Here is a 17303-nt window from a genome sequence, read left to right as displayed (position 1 = left end):
GCCACGTTTCAAGGCTCCAAATTTTAATCATTCTTCAACTCTTGAAAGTCTTCTTTCTTCTGACATCTGCTGCTGCCACTGACAATAACAGTTTTAAAGTATTTTGATAGTATATAAATAAGGAATTAGGCTTCTAAGAAAATATACATTAAGTAGACCTAATTCTATGCAATCCCCATGTTGTAAATTGGAATGAATTTGATATTTGGTATCAGAGATGGCCACTCTTCTAAAATTGGACCACAGAGGAGAGGGGATATTTATTCGTTCAACACAGATCCATTAAGCCTCCATTTGCCATTCATGTGCTGTACCAGGAAACTTTCTGAGTTGAGCTAATCTCTCCAAAGGGTCCTTAATACTGGAACACAATTACCTCCATCCACAAGCTGAGCCCCAATTCAACATAAGTTCACTCAGAACATTGCTGTCTTTGAAGTCTCCTGGTTCAGATCATTAATAAGTCATTAGATGTGTTAGGAGATTAAAAGATTATGAGAGAGAATTTATCTGAGCCCTGAAATCAACTGTTTTACATATATTACCCTTTAAGGGAAAATTATATGTTTATATCAATATATAATAATTAATATATAATCTATATGTAATATAGTGATATATAATCTGATTTAATTGATGTATATATATATATATATATTCATATATATGTATCACTTGAAACAACCTATGAGATAATTTTGGAACTTGGTCCCTAAAGCAAAACAGAAAAACAACGAAACCTTGCGTGCCTTATAAAAATGAAATGTGGGTATTGAACCTGCCATTGTCTCTTAGGAAAATATGACTCCACTTCCCACAGTAAAAGTCAGTCCCCAGGAATAATTTCTTTTTCTGGCCCTTAGCCCAGGTCCATGGAACTATGACATGGAGTGATTAGATGGTTTGAATGTTTTTGGGTTTTTTTTGGAGACTTAAACTGCCTTGTAGAGTTAGACTGTATCTTGAATAAAAATCGATGTTTGGGAACTGATGACCATGCATCAAAATAGAGTGGGTTACATAATGTCTTAGAAATCAAATGAGAACATGGAGGGTTGAACAGAATGGACACAGTGACCTTTGTCACTGAGGTAATGGATAAAAGGACTAGGGAAGGCAAGCAGAAAAGTAACTCATTTATTCAAGTAAAAAAAATTAATCTTCATACTAAGTCCCTCTTTTCATAGGATTAATGTCCAGTTTCAACTCCAGATTCATTTCTAAACAGATCTGTAACTACGTTACCATGTTGTATGATTGCCTTCATCCTTCCCCTTGCTCTCCAAGTTACCAGCCCTGTGCACGTTTTTGGTTCTTTTTCTCCTTTTTTAAATATTTTTTTTTCTTTTGTTTGCCAGGCAATGGGGTTAAGTGACTTGCCCAAGGTCTCACAACTAGGTAATAATTAAGGGTCTGATGTACAATTTGAATTCAGGTCCTCCTGACTCCAAGACCAGTGCACTATCCACTACACTACCTAGCTGCCCCCATCCCTGTGCATCTTACTGCTACCTCCAAGGAGGTCTCCTTCATCCTCCACACAACAAACAACTTGTATTCTGGAGCTGTCTTTACATTTCCCCTTTCCTTTCTCCAAAGTGATTTTGCTTTAGATGAAAAAAAAATTAGAAGCTACATCTCTGATTTCTTATTCATTTTGGGAGGCAGAGGTGGTTTGGAACTAACTGCATACATGAACATATGGACATGCCCACACCAGTAACAAAGGGCTAAACCACGATGATGTGTTTGGGACGGGGTGGAGGGTGATGTCATTGCAGAGTCCCTGTATCAAAGGGAGGTCTTTCACCTCCTTGCCAACTTCAGCCTGCCTTCAAAGCCTCTTTCAGAGTAGGAAACCTGCTGGGGTGATGACAAGAGGGACAGGTCTCTGATGTCATTTGTGCCAATGACAAAACAGCTTTTCTCGAACCTTTGATCTTCCTTTGTCTGCATCCCCCTCTCTCGTGTCCAAGATCTGCACCTGTTGGCCGCATGGACAGAGGAGCAGGAATTCTCATCACTCAACCATTCAGTGGGCCGGGATCCCAGGTGACCGGGTCACATCCACACGCAAAGGCGGGTCACAGGCAGGTTACTGAGTCAAGGCCGCCAAGCCTCCCCAAGAATGTTTGCCTTTCCTCTCAGTTCCCCTTCCTTTCCTCTTCCAAAGATTAAGATTGTTTGACTGCCTAATCACACCAAAGCAAGTCATTAATTTTGGCAATAAAATGTCTCCCTCCAAAAAAAAATAGGGTGGGGAGTTCATCTAATTTTGGAATGGGTTTCCTTGCTCACGAAAGAATGAAATGTGTATCGAAACAAGAGCCCTTTTCCTGAAGGATGATTAAAAGCAGACCTTTCACGTTCAGACGAGTCAAAATGAAGTGATCTGCAGGATCAGGGTAGTTTTTCAAACGTTTGGAGGCATATAAATAACTTCTCCTGATGAAATGAAATCACACACACACACACACACACACACACACACACACGCAGCGGCAGTGAATCTGGTTCTAATTATTTGTACTTTGGGTGAACTTTGTGTTTCCTCTGACTGTCTAATGTATGTGAGCTGAGTGGGCCTTATACACAGGCAGTGGATACACATACACTCTCTCCCCCTTCCTCTTATTCTCTAGCTCTCTCCTTCACTAGCTCTCTCTCTCTCTCTCTCTCTCTCTCTCTCTCTCTCTGTTTCTGTCTCTCTGTCTCTCTCTGACTCTCTCTCACTGGCTCTCTGTCTGTGTCTCGGTCTCTCTCTCTCTCTCTCTCTCTCTCTCTCTCTCTGTCTTTCTCTGTCTGTCTCTCTTCTGACCATGTTAATGCCAACAAAAATGGAGGCCAACAGAAGGTTTTGACCAAATTCGACACTTTGCTTTTCACCCTAATTAGCTGAATTGCTCCTTCCCACCAGGGACCCTGAGCTCTGAGCTCCAGATTCCCCTAGGGACTAGGCAGGAAATGCTTTTGACTTTACAACTGTTTTTTTCTTTTCTTTCTTTCTTTTTCTTTCTTTCTTTCTTTCTTTCTTTCTTTCTTTCTTTCTTTCTTTCTTTCTTTCTTTTTTTTTTTAAGACTCAGCTGTCCAGAGAGTGCATTAAAATAGTCTTAATAATCTTTGGATCCTAGTGAAATGAAAGGGATTTCATAATGCCTCCTGGCCTGCCTGCTTCTTAGTCAGTGACAACATAAAATAACCGAGTCTGTCAACATGGGTGAGCCCCACCATAAATTACCGCTTACAAAGGATAACCTTGCTCTCTTAAAAATGTTATCTGCGGCTTTATCTAACCTTTAGAAAAAAAAATGCCAAACATGTTAGGAATTGTGAAGAGTGGGTGCCTTTCTTGGAGGTTTCTGTGGCCCTCAGGTGTGCTGGAAAGGGAATGATCAAGTCTACTTTCTCAGGTGAGTTTGGTTTCCTAAGTGTTACCTTTCCAAGAAAAGTTATATTTATAATGGGGGTTGGAGGTATGAGAGTGAGAAAGGGTTTAGTTTTCTTTGAGAAAATAACTCTAGGATATGAGAAGACTTCCCACCAATGCCTAACTAAGCCTGGCCCCTAGCCCGCTGGGTGACTGGGACTGGCCTGCCTTTGTGGGCTGCTTGATGAACAGTCTCCAAGGGAAGGGAGGGCCTTTACATCCATGAATCCCAGAGCCATTTTTCATCCCATTCCCCAAAATAAGTCAAATTTGGCGGGGGGGGGGGTAGATTTTCCTTGGTTGGTGCATTCTTTGAGGCTAAAGAGACTTGAAAAACAGGCCAGAGGTTGGAACTAGTGTGTTGACTCTCTCTGTCTCCTTTCGACATCCTTGGGATCCATTTGGAGGGTCCAGTTGGGGAGGTAGTGCTCTTAGCGTCGCTACCTGCTAACTCTGCTCAGGTAGTGGGTGCCAAATGTCTGATCTTGTCCCAGGACCGTCAGTCTCCCTGGCCTTGGCGGATCTCTGACACAGCTCCTCTGCACAGATGGTTAGTGGTTCTGCACGCCCGCTTGGATGCTTGCAGTTTGCTCCTTCTTTGGAAGGGAACCATCATGTAAATAAAGGGCGGAAAAATGCATACATAGGAGCAAATGCTGATCAGAAATTATTCCTCAAAGACTGCTATCCAAAAACCGAAATCACATCAGCATGGCCAGAGTGTGGTTTTTTTATGGAATGACACAGCCCTCATTCCCCCACGGGAAGTCTAAAAACCACTTTCTGGCTTGCCCGAGATCGCTGAATGAGCTAATACAGAACACATTGTCTGCTGAGGCTGCAGAGTTTTCTAGCTCAAATTTTATCATTCCAGAGACGGATCATACCAGCGTGAAATAAGGAGCAAGATGTTTGAGGCCTCTCAAGGGCATTTGATGAATCTCACTTTAATTTAAAGGGACTAATAGATTATTGATGTAAGCAGGACCTCGGGAAAGCAGATCGATACCAGAGCCCTCAGAGTCTCTCTTAAAGACCAAAAATGACTAGAAAAGAGGCTGCTGATTGGCCGATATTTTCTGTTTTTACTTTGCATCTGGTTTCTCATGAGGATGGGGCATTAATAAACTTTTTCTCGCCTTAGAAAGGGACGAGTCTATTTTTCTCGATTACTATTGTGAGTAGAAAGGACACATTTGAGGCCAAGTCTTTTCATATATACATATACATATATATATATATATATATATATATACATATATATATATAATTTATATATATATATGTTGCTGTATCTGCAATTCTGTGATAGTTTTTGGCTATTTGGCACATAGTAGGCACTTAATAAATGTTTATCCACTGACTGACTAACAAAGTGATAATGCATCTGGTTTTACCTCTGAATTTTTCCAATGGTATTCTCAGGATGATAATGAGAGCCCATGAGACTTCAAATATTACAAAACACCACATACTTGAATTCATTGAAGAGGAACCAACATGCCAGTGGAGTAATTCTCAAATATTTAATCCCTCACTGGCCCCAGGCAGATTTTTCTCAGGGTTGTGGAACATAGACAGAAAATAAGGTATTTTCTTCCCTTTTTGGTATGTGCAAATATATATATATATATATATATATATATATATGTATATATATATATATACACACACATATATATATACATATATATATATATATATATATATATATTCCATTGACACTATCCATTGAATAAAGTGATAGAGCTACAGCAGGCAATCATAATGGAAATCAGGAAATTGAAAGAACAAATATAGGGTTGAATCTATAATCAGAAGAGACCTAGGTTCAAGATCTACCTCAGAAACTTAATCATGGGGTTACCCTGAGTCACCCACTTAATATCTCAGAGACTCAGTTTCCTTTGGGAAAGGGGAAGATAATAATAGAACGATTAGCTGCTTCTTAGTGTTTTGTTGCAAAGACCAAATGAGACAAGTGTTGTGTTTTAGAAACTTTAAAATGCAAATGTTAGCCTTTATGATCTTTGACTTAGAAAACCTTAATAGAGATTTCCTTCTTCCTTCCTTCCTTTCTTTCTCTCTATAGCTCTTTTTTCTTCTTTTCCTTTTTTTTATCAAAATTAATTGATTGATTTCATCACTAGAAAAATTGTATTTTGATTAGAAAAGAAGTAAATCACAGAGCACATTAGATACTCAGTCTGTTATTCAGCATCAAAATATTTTTGGTAACAAGAAAGTTTAAGTTTGAATGCTTTGGGGACTTAAATAACACTGTTTCTTGTCAATACCTTGTTTGGACATGTTTATTTGTCCACTGTCTCCACCATTAGATATGGGCTGTAGGCAGGGACTGTCTTTTACTTTTCTTTCATCCTCAGTACTTAGCATAATGTCTTTCACATAGTAGGATCTTAATAAATACCTAATGAATGACTATAAAATGAAGATAATAACAGCACCAACTTGACTGGTTTGTTTGTAAGGAGAAAATGAGATCCTGTGCAAAGGTTAAAGAGAAATAGAATATCATTCTTGCTCCAGAGCTAGGATTCCATAATTCTTTGTCTGGAATTTACTTTGGAGATGGGGTAGACCCTGGGTCCCTATAGTTATGTTGGGACTTGTAGGTCATCTTGCTTAGCCTGCAAGCCTGCTATCTGACCCACGATTTCTAGATCTTTCTATCTACCATGCCCTGAAATATGTGAATGAGTCTTCCAATCAAACTCCTTTGGACTATTTATTTATTGTATTTGTATCTCCTGGACCTAGGACTGCTCTCAACACATAGAATTCACTTAATAAAGGCTTGTTGGTTTTTTAATTTTTGTTATTCATTCATTTCTATCCTTTTACAGATAAGAAAACTGAGTCATGGGAAGGCTTAGGTAACCTCCCTTCTGAGAAACCTGCCATACCTTAGAGATTCATTCTATAGTTCTCCTTTTCTTTGGAGGGAGAAAGACTACAGGCTTCCCTACATCATAGCAGTGGCAATCAAGAACCAGACTCTTAATATTCTGACCATGGGCTTATATCTTAAGATCTATTACAATTTCTATTACAATTTCTGCATCAGATTCCTTATGAGGTTTTTTTGAGCTAAAGCCAAAAAAACTGAACCTTTACAGAAGCAATAAAGTTAGCCATAGCTTGCATTTATTTTAAGACTTACAAAATGTTTTACACGTAGCATCTTATTTACTTCTCACTGCATCCTTGGGAGGTAGGGGGCTGTTATTATCTCCATTTTACAGTTTGGGGAAACTGAGACTGAGAGAGGGTGAGTGACTGACCCAGAGTCATATGACTAGGAACTATCTGATGTGGGATTTGCACCCGGATCAGGTTTCCAGTCCAACATTCTGGTATATACTAGAAAAAATAGTGATGAAAATGTTTTAGAAAAATGAGAATGACTATGGAAATGGCCTAATCATTATTGGTGTAGGTGGTGGTATCTAAATAACTGATGAAGGGCAGCTTATATGTTCTCTGTTCTCTCTAACAATGCAGTAGGTGGGTTGGTCTAGTGGATACAGTGTTAGATTTGGAAGCAGCAAAGTCTGGAGTTCAAGACCTGCCTCAGATATTTTCTAGCTATGTGAACCTAGGTAATTCAGTTAACCTTATTCATCATCTCTAAAGTGGGAATATTTTTATTCACAATCTTTCCCTCAGAAGGAAACTCCATTGAGCACTTTTCTACCATTGAAGCCACACCTTTTCCAATCTCTTTGACTGCTCACACCTTCCCTCTCGGATTATATCCAGTTTACTCTGTGGATATCTTTCTATCTATCCTGCCCTAGAATATGTATATGGATCTTCCATTCAAATATAAGCTCCTTTTGGAATTGGCATTATTTGATTAGATTTGGAGTTCCCCAAAGGCAGAGACCATTTTTAGCATTTTTCATATATTTAGGACTTAACATGGTGACTGGTGCTTAGTAGGATCTTAATAAATACTTATGGATTTGACTTCTATAAAGATCACTTGTCATCAGTTTATTTACTTATAGCCATAGCAGGCAATAACTGGGCAGATACTTGGTGCTCAAGTGTTGGATGAATAAATAAATGACTATTCAGAAAGGATTTCCATCCTAACAATAGGTTATTGATATTTATTTACCCAGCAGAGACCCACCAGAGTGCTTTTAGAATTAGCTTAAAGAAGACTCATATTTACTAAATATTGATAGATAGTTGGTCATCGAACAAGAGATATGAGAAGGAAGAGAACTAAAAAATATTATCCAATCTCCTAATTTTATGGGTTAGGAATTTGAAGCCCAGAGAGGTGAATTTACTTACTCAGCATCACACAGGAAAAAGGAACAGGGTTAGAATTTTAATCCTTCAGGATTTCATCCCAGATTCAATGTTCTTCCCCCTCCCCAGCTTTTCCATTGAAACAGACTAAATTGTGAAAGTGAATAACAGCAGCAATGTCCATCATAAAAAAGGCATTTTTCCCGAACAGAGAAAGGCAATAAAATATTTCTTCTTCTTTTGAGGCAATTATGTTTTGTACTGAGCAAATGGTCAGACTAGAAGAGCTACCCAGCATCTAATTTTATCATTGGGTGTTTTCTGGATCTTTTTAAGTCTAGTACATTATTAGAGGTTGCAGGTGGTTCAGTCAGGGCCAGGAATAAGAAGAAAAGGGAGGAAGGGGTGGCTAGGTGGTGCAGTGGATAGAGTACTGGCCCTGGAGTCAGAAGGACCTGAGTTCAAATCCAACCTCAGATACTTGATAATTACTTAGCTGTGTGACCTCGGGCAAGTCACTTAACCCCATTGCCTTGCAAAAACAAAAACAAAGAAAAGAGAAGGAAAATGGAAGATGAAAGTTGACTTTGGGGGAAATGGAGGGAGGGAATTATCTGCCTCTGTAGAACTCCAATGCTGATCATTTTCTGTGTGTGTGTGTGACTGTAATTTATAATGCTAGAGAATTGCCTAGGCCACAGAGTAGCTGAGTGACTTCTCCAAGGTCTCACAGATATCATCTTTCCAAGGCAGGGCTTGAACCCAAGTCTTACTGAACCTCTGTTTTCTATCTCTTGGCTTGCTTCTCGGTTGGAGAAACAAGTAGGACACTGTAAAAAGTCATTTGGGCGTGAATGGCGTTAACAGGAGACTTTATAGAGCCGAGGCAATGTAAAGTATGGAGTTGAGGGTGGCGTGTTCTCTACAGGATAAGTGTGCCCCAGGACATTGAAAGGTGTTTCTATTTCTGACAAACTGGGGAGTGGGAAGTGGGGTTCTCCAGGATGGGATCAGTGTCTCTGCTCTAAAGGGTGATGGGGCAGAGAGAAACTATAATAAAAGTTGGACTCCCCAAGGGTGCTGTAAGAGCCTGGCAAATTTACCCTTCTGAGTTAAAGCTACTGGGAGTAGACCCCCCTCTAATTATCTATATGTGTAGAGGAATGGTTTCAGACCTAAAAATGAAATGGGAATGCCTTCTGCCTCAATTTTAACTACAGCTCCTCCCCAACAGTGAGTGGAAGTCACCTTTGGGGGGGGTCCCCAACTGATGGAACACAACAGTGATGGGGTTGAACCTGGACCCCACTGCCTTGACTGAATCAAGAATGTGCAATGTGGGTAGTTGGGTAACTAAGTGGAAGAGTTACAAAAAGAGCAAAGAACCAGAAAGGATCTGCTCTGGGGAGGCAAGAGTGTAGACTAGTCAGTGCAGAGTGTTTTCTGAGGTGGAGAGATCCTGGAACCACATCCCCCTCGTATCCTCCTTGTTCCCTCATCCCAGCTTCTGTCCAGAACAACACTGAACCCCTTACCACATACAGAGGAAAAGGAAAAGAGATTTATATATGAGCATGTGAATCTCTCTTGCAAACATTTAAGAAAGTATATAGCAAAGTCAACATATTACTTTCATTGCTGTCCAACTTGTCTGTGCTTCCTTCTGAGCTTCTGTGCATTAAAAAAAAATTCAATGACCTTATTTTTTGGGGGGGTAACAACACTATTTCTTACTTGGATTTTCTTCCCAACTCTCTCCCTCCATAATAATAAAGATGAAAATACCTATAGAAAACAAGTATAGTCAAATAAAAGGGGGGGAGAGGAGAAGAGAAGAGGAAGGAGAAAAAGGGGAGAGAGAGAAGAAGAGGAAGGAAGAGAGAAGAAAGGAAAGAAAAAAGGGAGAAAGAATGGATAAACATTCTCCCCATAGAATGATGCCTCATTGTGAATTCCTCACATCAAAGAAATAATGTCAATTAAAGAAGGAAAAAAAATCCCCCCAAAGCAGTAAGGAATGCTATGCATGTACTCAGGGAAGACTTGTAGGATAATTGAAAGTCTTCTGAAGAAATTGAAAGAGACAGAAACATAGACTCCACATGCTGAAGTACTTAGTAACTGGATGACATACAGCAGGTCACTTTGCCTTCCTCAGCCTCAGTTTCCCCCTTTGTGAAACAAAGATAATCCCTTTGTAAAACAAAGATAGCAATAGTTCCTGCCCAGCTGAGATAAATGATGTCAAGTACTCTGAGACCCTAAACAGATAAAATGTCAGCTCTAAATATTCAGTCATTATAAATGATAATCCTTGACTTTTGTTTGGAGTGTTCAAGTTTTATTACTTTCACTTTCTCTTCAAGCTTACACTTTCACACATACTAATTCATTTCAGAATGACAAGGCCAAGCAGGAGTCAAGAGACCTGGGCCTGATTCCCAGTCTTTGGATGACCTTTCAAGAGACTCCACTTGTTGGGGCCTCATTTTTATCATCTATAAAATGGGGATAAATAATATTGTCTTACTTTAGAGAATAGTTCAGTAATCCTCTAGGTTTCTACCCCTCCCAGAGTAGGTATGATTGAAGTGTTCTGCAGCCCTTGAAATGTTACACACATGAACAAAGGAAGAATATGTGATTTTATCAGTAGGAAAACTCCTGGAGTGGAAAATCCCCTGTCCCTGTCCCTCCCAGCACAATCCACAGCCTACCTATGGTTTAAGTCAGTAAGTCCCTTGAAGTCACTTGTGATACTTAGAGGAAGAGAGAAGGTTCAAATTCAAATTATCATTCATTTAAACTCAGTTTTAAAAAGTATTTTAAAAAATATTTTAAATATTTAAAAAATATTTTAAAATTATTTAAATAACTTTATTATTATAAACATAAATTATTATAATCCCCATTTTAGAGATGAAGAAATTGAGACTTAAGTTACACTTTGAGTAATCGATAAGACAATAATGATACCAGAGAATAGACAACCTACCGCCATTCTCAGGACAGAGAATTGGGAGATTGTACGTATTATCAGGAGTGATCTCAGAGATGGCTATTTTTGCTTCACTGTTCTTTATAGTTACAAGAGAAGATTGCTTCTCCCTTTTTGTTCTTCAGATGCGGGAAAATAAATGTTCATTAAAAATAATTCTCAAATTTTTAAGGGTCGGAGGATGAAATGTCTGAAAAATGATTGAAAGAATCAAAGACTGGTCAATAAAACTTAAAAGAGAAACAGATGCTCAGAGCAGTTGATGACTAAGGTCACACAAGTGAGCCCAAGCTCTATAAAAGGGGTCTAATAGAGACCTTGGAGACCAATGCCTATCACAACCTCTTTCTGGCCCCTGCTTGTAAAAGTTTTTGATAAGACTGGAAACAATGAAGCATGTATTTTTGGTGAAATGAACTAAAAATATTTTTTTTGAAACTTCTTTTGCAGCCATTGAAACACAAAGCACCAGTTCTGAAGAACTGGTCCCCAGCCCGCCTTCTCCACTCCCTCCTCCTCGAGTTTACAAGCCCTGTTTCGTTTGCCAGGACAAGTCATCGGGCTATCACTACGGCGTCAGCGCTTGTGAGGGGTGTAAGGTGAGTGCCTCGCCCCTCAGACTCTCCCAGTGCTCCCTTCCCTGGCAGAGACACTCCCGTCCCTTCATTTCCTTCCTGGAGCTCTGACCTTAGGGAGGCCCATCTCCAAAAAATGGGAGTCTTGACAATGGGACTTGGAAGAATTCTGATTTTTTTACTTGGATCTCATTGTCTTAAAATAGAGAAAAAGATTTTGGGGAATATGTATATGATGTAAAGCACAGAAGATATCAATATAAATTTTAGTAATATGAATGAAAACATATTTTAGAAATCAGAACGAAAATAAGGATAGCAAGATAGTTTTGAGAGGGATCACTCAGAAATCTGAGACTAGTGTTGCCATTCAATGAACCTAGTGATCTTCAGGCAAATGACTGTTCTGGGAGATTATGTCATGGTGATTTAGAGCTAAAACAAACTTTAGATGATGTATAGTCTTAACCCCGCATTTTCCAGATGAGGAAACTGAGGCAAACAGTTAAGTGACTTGCCCAGGGTCACACATCTAGTAAATTGTCTGAGACCAGATTTGAATTCAAGTCTTCTAGACTCCAGACCTGATGCTCTATGCACTGAAGCATCCAAACAGTTTATTAAATAGATGATAAAATGAAGCTGTCCCTATCCTACAGGGGCTCCCACATGGGATAACCATGCAGTTAATTAAAGAGGGTGAACAAATTTGCATGTAGTCCGTAACATATTTCTTGCCTTCTCAATAGATGGAGAAGGGGAACTGAAGGGAATGAATGAGTTTTGAGTTCAAAATTTAAAAAAAAATTGTAATAGTAAATTAATAATGAATTTTAAATTAAAAAATAAAAATAAAACTTTCATGGTTTACATTTTTTTTAAAAGGATAAGCATGCTAATAATTGCAGGGAGTCTGGGCGAAGCTTCATGGATGAAATGACCCTTGAGTTGAACCTTGAAAGGCAGAAAATGAGGATGATGTGCATCCCAGTAATACAGGGAATGCACAGAGACAAAGGGTGGAAGATCCCATTCAGTGTTTGCCTAGATTAGAGGCTATATGAAAAGGGATGCATAAGAAATGAAACTGGAAAAGAGACAGGAACCAGATCGGGGGAGCTTTAAACTCAAGGGAAAATTTCAATCTGGCCGTTGGACCGGGGCTTCCGCTATTGGAGACATTAGTTTGAAATATGCTTGACTATATTTACTAACAGTTGAGGGGACCGTGGATAATTAGGGGATCCATCTTCCTGGGGCTTTTCAGTGTGATGGACCTGCTGTCATCGGTGACTAATGGTTAAGTTTGGGGCCTGTGGGGACTTAGCACTGGATGTGTACCATCAGTTCGTAGAGGCTGGATTTGGGGTTCCGGGCTTCAGAACCCTAAAGACTGAACATGGTTCCTAAAGCCAGGCTTCATTTTGAATCAAGCCAACTAGGCCAACAGTCTTAACTAAAGGATGAGTAGTTTCAATAAGAAGGAAAAGTAAAAGAGAGGAAACCAAAATGATGATGATGATTGTCAGAAGTTTACAATCCTTTTTGCTGGAGTGTACAATCTAATAGGGAGACATGGTATACATATATAGACTGGAAAATACAATAAATAATTATGCATAAAATAAAAAAAGGTTAGCCAAGGTTTAGCTAAATTTAACTGAACTGTCGTAATCCAGTGGATAGATCTGTAAATTTGGGATCCAAGGCACAGCTTGGCTCTATGACATGCTGCATACCTATGTGACTTCAGGCAAGTCACTTCATTTCTCTGGATTTTATCTTCTTCACCTCTAAAAATGAGGGGTAAGGCTAGAAAATCCAGATGCCTTTCCCTTCCTTCATCCATGCTTACCCAATCATCCACCAGATGCTATCTGTTTTATTGCTTCTGGCCATTTACTCTCACTGGGCCACCATCTTTGTCTAGGGTTCCATCACATCTGTCCTGGACAAGTTGCAACAGTCTTGAAATTGGACTCCTGGGTTCCAATTTCTCCCCCCTCTCCAATTCATCCAACACACAATTGCCAAAATAATCTTCCCGAAGCATAAGTCAGAGCTCTTTGTCCTCTCTTCAAGAACCACCTGAAGCTCCCTGTTGCTTCCAGTATCCAATCTCCAAACTTATTTCCTCTCCTTCACACATGCTACTTTCCAAGCAAACTGGCCTATTGGCTATTTATTTCTCAACCTTGGATTTCCATCTGTCACTTCTATGACTTCATACAGGCAGTCCCTCAAAGTAGGTTCCACCTTTTAGAATTGTTGCCAAGAATATTCTCTCCTCAAAATTATATTATATATGGAAGGCTATATTTTTCAGGTCCATAACCCTCATCAGATCATTTCTAACCAATTGTTTTATAATCAATTGTATATTAGATTTTATTTTTTCTTCTTTTGGAGTTGGTAAGTTGTTGGGGTGAAAATGTTGTTCTCTCACTCCCTTTGGCAGTCACAAGACCCAATTCTAATGTTGTGCAGTTAGACAAACTGAGCTTTGGACCCCCTCTGTGGTGTGGTCTATCTACATGAGTTTACCCTGATAGGCTTCTGGGGAATATGCCTTCCCTTTGCCTGCTTCGTGGATTGTTTGGGGACAATCACAGGACAGCTCCGTTTGGTTGACTTCCGAGTTCATTTCTGGTAGACAGGAAAAAGAAATGAATTGATTGCACATAAGACTATTGTTTTATTATCAGTAACCCCTGGCTGAACCGGTTTATTTTGGTCTGAATGAAGATATTCTAGGAAGGTTTAGACTAACTTCCAGTTTGCTTTGCCAGTCGGTTGCTACAGCAGCGGGTGATGAGCAGTCTTAAGGTTGATTAGAAGATCAAATTCGGAGATAGATATTCCTTTATTTAGGGAAATGGGGAATCTTACTTTCTTACTTATTTACTTACTTACTTACCCTTACCTTACTTCCTCTGTGTGTGTATATGTCTAAGTATGTGTATATGTTGTGTGGTTGTCTGTGTACGTGTGTGTGTGTGTGTGTGTGTGTGTGTGTGTGTGTGTGAGAGAGAGAGAGAGAGAGAGAGAGAGAGAGAGAGAGAGAGAGAGAGAGGAAAGAAAGAGGGAAGGGAGGAAAGGTGGGAATGAGGAAGAGAGGGGAGAGAGAAAAAAGAGAGAGAAAGATGGAAGAGAGAAAGATGAAAGAGAGAGTGGAGGGAAGAAAGGAGGGAAAGAGTAAGAAAGGGGAGAGAAAGGAGAGAAAAGAAGAGAGGAAAGGGAGGTGGGAGTAGAGTGAATGAGAGAGTGAGCTAGAAAAGGAAGGGAGAGGAGACTGGCTTGATATGCTCCCTCTCCAGGCTATATGCCTCAGTGGGAAGGAAAGGGAAGAATTTCATTTTACTGTGGATTTCATTGAGTAACTCCCAGACCCTAGAGTGTTAGCTCCTTGAAAGCAGCTACTTGTAAGCCCAGAATCACTTGGGGCTCAACTGGGGCTCAAAGTGGAATTTTTAGATAAAGAGGTGATGCAGCTTTAATAAGAGATTTCCCCATCACTGCCACTATAAGGTAGTGATGGAGTCTGGACTATTGAAATGAGTGTTCTAAGGTTCCTAATAGAGTCTAAAACTTAACTCTAACTGTATCATAGTGTAAAGGCAGTTTAGATGGGGGAGATTTGGGATTGGTATCAAACCAGTGAAACCTGGACTCTGTACTGAACAAGATGGACACAAACGAAAAGGGACATCATTCCTGCCATCATTAAGTTTGCATTCTGTTGAGGGATGGGTATAGATGAGGGTAGGGATACAACATCTACATTAATAATACAAGGTAGGGTATGATGGTGGCGAAGGAAAGACCAATAGTAGTTGTCTTAGAAAATTGGAACTCAGAGAGAAGGGCTGCAATTTCAATCAGGGAAGCCTTCATGAAGTGGATGCCATTTGAACTAGGAGAAAAAGATTCTGGAGGGTGGAAATGAAGAAGGAATATGTTTATATCAGACCTGGACTGTAGGGTTTTTTTATGATGGACGGAGGGTGGAGAAAGCCTCTTGGGTTTTGTGAACATTGGCTCAACTCCCATTGGATAGTTCTGCTAATCCCTTACCCAAATACTGTTCCCAGAATATTAATTGCATCTCTCATTAGCCTGCTTTTGGCCTCTCCATTGGTAAATGATTAAGGGAGGCCCTCAGATCAAACAGGGTTCCCAGGCAGAACTCAGGGGAGGTCTCTGAAAGGAGGTATGGCTTTTCCCCTTCCTAACCAGAAAGGTCTTCAGTACTGACGTACCTAACTTTCCAGTTTTGCTGGGTTCATTCTTCTTTTCTGTGGCAATGTGTGAGTCCTATATTCTTATTATGTCTTTACTCTGGCCACATAGGATAAAGAGAATAGTCTACCCCTAACTCGTTGTACAATTTGGAATAAGTCACTCCCCCAGAATTCAGTTTTCCCATCTATAAAATGGGATCAATGAATAAGAACATTAACATCTTTCAGTACCTTCAAGCTGTGTCTATTATTTTCCTTTATTAACCCCCACCCCACCTCAGTGCTGGCTACAGAGTAGTTAGTACCACTGACTTATAACTGTAGAGGTGGAAGAATCCTCAGAAACCATCTGGTCCAAGCCCTTCATTTTACAGAAGAGGAAACCAAGTCCTACAGAGATTTTGTGTTTTGCCCGAAGTCACACCCATAATAAGGGTCAAATCTGGTATTTGAACCTAGGAACCCAGTTCCTTTCTTGTTGGCACAGGGTAATTTCTATAAGATGTGTTATAAAAAGATGAGAGATTATGAGATGAAGGTGTGTATATCTTGTGCATTCCTGAGCTTTTCCACTAAAGTCCTTCTCCATTGCCCTGACATGGCAAGGAATTGGCCGAGGCCTCTGGAAGGCTCCATGGGTCAGAAAAAGCTCTATCTAAGCCCATGAGGCTCCAAGATCTTTGGATGTGGGCCTGGTCCCAGACCTGGTGTTTGCCATCTTTGAACCAGGCTGACTTTCTTAGGAGAGATTTGTTTCTCAGATGAGCCTTAGGCTGGGATGAACTTTTCAGTGATAGTATGTCATAAAGACAGCCACCTGGATCCTAAAAGAATGACACCATGGTTCTCTACCTGGATACAGTCCTAACTCATTGAGGTGGGAACAAACTGAAGAGTCGCAGAATCCTTCAAAGTCCTGGCACCTAGAGTTAGACCTGAAAAGGTTCTCAGACCCCCATCAAGTCAGGCCCTTTCCTTATTTCATAGAGGAGGAAACTGAGGCAAGGACGAGGTAACATGACTTGCCAAGGTCACACTACTAGGCAGTGTCTGAGGCAGATTGGAACTCATACTCCCTCTGCTCGGTCTGGTGGAAGAATCTTCTCCAGACACATGGTCATTCCCTTCTGCTTGAAGACCCCCAGTGAGAGGAAGCCAATTAACCTCCAAGGCAGATACTCCTAATTGTTAGTGAATTTTTCCTACATTGAGTTTAATTGGCTCCTTGGCAGTTTCCAGCCATTGTTCTTCGTTCTGTCCTCTGGGGCTGAGCTGAACGTGCCCATTTCCTCCTTCACATCAAATTCTTGAAGCCAGTTCTCAGGTCCCCCTCTGATGAAATATCCTGTGTTCTTTCGGCCAACCCTCCTATGGCATGAACTCAAGGCCTTTTGCCATTGCCTGAGTTCTCTGCAAGGCTGCCATAGTCCTAAGACCCCAGTTGGTCATTAAACTGAAACTGGAATAGCCCTGAGCGGCCAAGTGGTCCAACCCCTCACTACAGCTGAGGAAACTGAGACCAAGGGTGGCCATATGGTGGGCAGCTATGTCCCCCCATGCTGTGGGATGTGAAACCAGGATCTCCAGTTCTAATCCCATTGTAACACGTATGATATATTGTGTATTCACTTGGTAAGAAGGTAATGGAAAATCATTTATAAGCCTATTTTTGACCTGTTGCAAGCATTTCCAACTTTCCTAGTCACGGGGTAGGGGAGGTCATTTAATCCTTTCTTATTTTGGTCTTTATTTTCCCTTTGCCCGTGGGCATGGG

The 17303-nt window shown here is 40.3% G+C and overlaps 1 protein-coding gene across 1 annotated transcript in view; it reads left to right on the top strand.

The window, feature by feature from the left end:
- RARB (retinoic acid receptor beta) overlaps positions 1–17303 on the top strand; it is a 168442-nt gene that overhangs the window by 33979 nt on the left and 117160 nt on the right. The window contains exon 2 of the mRNA XM_074195688.1: positions 11164–11312. The gene's annotated coding sequence lies outside the window, so the exon portion shown is untranslated. The remainder of the gene's footprint in view (positions 1–11163; positions 11313–17303) is intronic.

This window comes from Macrotis lagotis, chromosome 7, assembly GCF_037893015.1.
Source record: "Macrotis lagotis isolate mMagLag1 chromosome 7, bilby.v1.9.chrom.fasta, whole genome shotgun sequence".
Taxonomy (NCBI): Eukaryota; Metazoa; Chordata; class Mammalia; order Peramelemorphia; family Peramelidae; genus Macrotis; species Macrotis lagotis.
The sequence above is the reverse complement of the archived record's forward strand: the minus strand, read 5'-3'. Positions and strand labels throughout refer to the sequence as shown.